Raw genomic sequence first — 4,419 nt, 5'->3', positions numbered from 1 at the left:
ATTGTGAAACTTTATCTCAATTCTCCCCAGCCCTTGGATTCATCTAATGGCTATAAAAGGAACCCCTTATAATCTGGGATTGGTTGTTAATCACATACATGAATTTTTAGAATAATTATGGTGAATTAAATCTGGGTGGGGGAAGAAATCTAGGGGAAAGAAATTGGGAGGAAGGGGGAGGAAATCGGGAGAGGGAATTTGGGTAGGGTTTTCTATTTTTATTTTTTATTTTTTTATTTAATATGTTTAATTTATTACAATAATTTAAAAAATAATTTTTTTATTAATTTTTTGTCCACGTGGAACCCAACGTCATTTAAAAAATGGGTCCCACAAATGTCATGTAGGCAGATAACCGATTTGGCTAACAGAAGGGGCAAATTGTAGGATTTTTGTGACGTTGACTATATACTGATAAATGTCCTCAAAATCGGATATGAACTCGTAAATGACCCTATAGGTTGGGAGGGTTTACTGTAGTTTGTCCTAAAATTTTCGCTAAATTTGGTACAAACACCAAAGGACTATTTGGCGTGCGATTTGGTTTAAACAATCCCGATCTCTTGGACTACAGGGGTCCAAGAGATTTGTGGTCACTCACCGTTGGATGTAAATTCAACGGTTCACTCGCTCTTGCACTTCTTTTAAGAAACTTCTTTGAACTATTGAATTAATATCGAACGGTGAGTAATCACAATCTTTTGGGCCCTGTAGTCCAAGAGATCGGGGCTGTTGGTTTAAAATACTAAATTTAAAATAAAAAAGACCGTATTTGCCTTCTTGAAAACGACATCACATGACCAGATCCAAAGGCCTTCTTGAAAACGACANTCCCCTTACCAAATCCAAAGGTTCTATTCTATACCCATGTTTTTTTTTTCCTCTGAAATTTCTGTTTTTGAAGAAAAAGAACACAGATCTCTTTATGGCAGCAGATGATGCGCATGTTTGTAGAATGCCTAGTGCTCGGGATTGCTTTGGGCCGAATTCAAGCGGCATTGAACCACGCAAAGTTTACTTCAACCATACTGATACAGTTGAACGCAGAGAGTATGGCCCCCCTGCTGGTGCTAATTTTATGCCACCAAGCCCTCGCAATCCGCAAGAACGAACTCCGACTTGTCTTGGGATTGAAATAAAGTAAGGAACTAGCTTTGGCTACAATTTAATTTTTTCTGTTTCAGTTGAATTTGTTTGATTTTCCCATATCATGACAAAATAGTTTGATTTGTTGATTGAAAACCTCTTCTTTCATTTCGTGTCATATCATGAATTTGTTTCAGTTGAATTTGTTTGATTTTCCCGTATCTGGCTACTTGGTTGTTGATGTTGCGATATTTGGCGTTGGATCTTTTGAAAATATTCTAGTATAAGAATTCCTGATTCCCCAAAGCCGTATCCTTACAGGCAGAGCTGATGCTTTTACCTACCTTCAGATTTATTTTATTTTTATTTTCTATGTATTTCATGTTTCACCTTCTCAAAGCTATGCCTCAATTTACAACCTAGAAAGCAAATTGGAATCCAACTGTATGATTAATAAAGTTTAAGTTTTTAAATTTGGTTCAAAGCATGCGATTCGTGGTCTGGTGAGTCAATTTTTCAATTGAGGAATAGATGTGGTGCATATCCTCAACTATTTTCCATTTGATGGATGGATGATGGCTCTGAGGTTCTAATCTTTATGATTTATGAGTTTGAAACTGACAGGTCTATATTATGGGAAATTTTTGGGATACAAGCTGTTTGGGCTGGGTATGAACTTAATGGTGTCACATACTGATTTTCTCATTGTATTTTGCCCAGTGTTCTTCCTGAATGTATCTCATTGAGTGTTTCCTTTTATGGGGTTTTTTTTTTTCTTCTTCATGTAAATCCTATTTAGAGTGTTGTGTGAAAATCAATCTCTTTCAACCCTCTAAATACCTCCTAATATACCCATTTTTGCTTTGATACTTGTTCATTGTATGGTTAATGCTTGTGAATTCAAAGGAAAAGATCCAATGCAGGTCTTTCTCCCCAGTGGTGCATAATGTGTTGGGTAATCACAACTGCATGTAGTTCATTTTTTGTGAGACCCATGGAGTTAAGTAGGTCAAAGTTTAAGGAAACTGCCTTGTGCTAACTGTGTTTGTGTAATTTGGACTCATTAGTTGATTTTTGAGAATCATAGTGGGGAGGGAGGAAAGGTGTTATGGGGATAAAGGGATATTCGGTCTTTACTTTGAGCTTCTATGACTGGAAAATTTGGGACATTTCATTTTCTTCAACGATAGAAGCTGTTAGGATTTGGATATAAACGCAAAGGCTTTTTTGCAAATTTTGCCCCCTACATTATATGGTCATTGTCGATGACTCCTTAATTAGTTTTTTAAGAAACTTTGGGCCTAGACTATTTTAATTAGCCAATTTAAACCCCCACCATTAAGTTTCTACACATTTCATCCGATTTTGATCTAATAGTGTCACTCGATGGGCACTTGTGACACTTTATAGAGCCAATTGGTCTTTTCAAGCCAGGGTTGAACTGATTTTGAAGTATTTAAGATCTTTTACACACCAACACTTCAGAATCAGTTACAAGTTGGTGTTGAAAAGAACAATTTATCTTCAGAAGTGTTACAGGTGACATAATTGGGTGGCAAATTGGATGGAATGTTTAGAAATTTGACGGTGGGGATAAATTGGCTAATTAAAATAGTTAGAAGTCCCAAAATTTCCAAAAGAATAATTCAGGGGGGAAATTTACTGTGGCCTATATAATTCAGGGGTGAATTGTAAAATTTCTCTAAACTCAATGTGGTTACCTTACCTACTGATTTTGGAAGGTATTTCGTTCAATTTTCATTTGTAGTAAAATGAATGTTCTTCATAAATGTGACTCTTTGCTCCTGTGGTTCATATTGTGAGACAATTCTCCGTTTTAGAGTACTTGTACTAGCGGATCCATTAAGGGTCCAGTGAAGGCACTTGCCTTCACTTAGTCATGTTGTTTACCTATCTGTGTGCCAAGTTTTCATAAAACATTTTGTGGAATGATGGCAAGATGTTGATAAAATGTCTCAAAGAAGACTAAGGCAGGGGAAGTGGGTCAACCTCTACCCCTCTACTTATGTTATTCTTCTGGTTCTCTCGACTCACGCTTCTCATTATTCTCTTTGTGTCGTGCAGTAGAGAATTAGGTAGAAGGTTTAGATTTTGTAGTATCTAATTTGTGCATGGATATGTTTATATGATGTGTTTTTTGACATTTAAGAGTCGACTTATCTTCACTATTAGTAGTAGTGTATTTTTCTCCGGGAAAGAAACTTCCTGGATCTGCCACTTGTGCTTGCCCTTGAAGGGTAGTAGCCAATACATGATTTGGCATATGCTGCTTTCAGTAGTTTTATTATCCTAAGCTGTGAACTTTTTAGCGTACCAGGTCACTTATTCTTTCATTTTATGACACCTCCTGATGTGATATTCTTAAACTGTGCATTTTGTCATGTCTTGCTAATCTCAAATTTTGGCTTTGCAGGACATTGTTAAAGATCTTTAGGGCTCGGAAGGAACAAGGAAAGCAGTCCTGAATCATTCCTCATATCTAATGTACATGGTAGACGCTTATGTTAAGGTTTGATAATTGTAATTATATTCCTTTTATTTGTTTTACTAGTGTATGGAGGAGTAGCGATTGTGTCCCTCTATTTGATGTATACATTTAATTTACCTGATATCGGATTTGCTTTTCTTTTGTATGGCAGCGGCAAGGCTCTGGCTCCCTCTTATGATTTTGCATATCTACCGCAAATGCAAATTGAATTTCCCCTTTTCTGCTTCAGCTTTGCATCGATATTTTTAGCATGTTTGGTTCAAATTTTTGGAAGGGCTAAAACCGCTTTTAGATAACTAAAATAATTTTTTACACTATTTTTTTTAGTACAAGCGATAGTCTAAACTAGAGGGGAGGAGGTTACTCACCCCAATTTCCTAATCATCCAGTTAGATTCGAATTTTCTTTCTAAGTTGTGAATTTTGGCATAGCTTTGAGGTGTAACATGAAATCCATAGAAAAATAAAAAATAAAAAATCAGAGGCTCTGCCTTTACGACTTTGGGCAATCAGGAACTCTTATACTAAACCTTTTTTTCTTTTGGGATTGAGATAAAACATTGTAATATCCGTCTGCCTTGTAATGCAATGTAGACACTTGAAAAATGTGTTTCTTGATAAATGAATGGAAAACAAATTCATAAGAGTAATTTCTCGTGAATCAACAAAAGGTCAGAGCCTGAGTAGAGTGAAGAAGAGTTGCTAATTAAAACTCTACCAGTACCTACTTCCGGAAACATAGCTGATGTGGGTTTTCTGAAGAAATTGACAGAAGATCCAAAGCCAAATTTCACAACTTCAACAACAGCGATGGCACAGTCCCAA

General features: G+C 36.3%; 1 long non-coding RNA gene across 1 annotated transcript; it reads left to right on the top strand.

Annotated features, from left to right (window-relative positions):
• Positions 1-870: 870 nt before the first annotated feature.
• LOC117619792 lies at positions 871-4,092 on the top strand. Its single transcript, XR_004584616.1, has 3 exons — positions 871-1,140; positions 3,521-3,616; positions 3,747-4,092. It is a non-coding gene; the product is annotated as an uncharacterized LOC117619792 (long non-coding RNA).
• Positions 4,093-4,419: the final 327 nt, after the last annotated feature.

This window comes from Prunus dulcis, chromosome 2 (genome assembly GCF_902201215.1).
Source record: "Prunus dulcis chromosome 2, ALMONDv2, whole genome shotgun sequence".
Classification (NCBI taxonomy): domain Eukaryota; kingdom Viridiplantae; phylum Streptophyta; class Magnoliopsida; order Rosales; family Rosaceae; genus Prunus; species Prunus dulcis.
The sequence above is the reverse complement of the archived record's forward strand: the minus strand, read 5'-3'. Positions and strand labels throughout refer to the sequence as shown.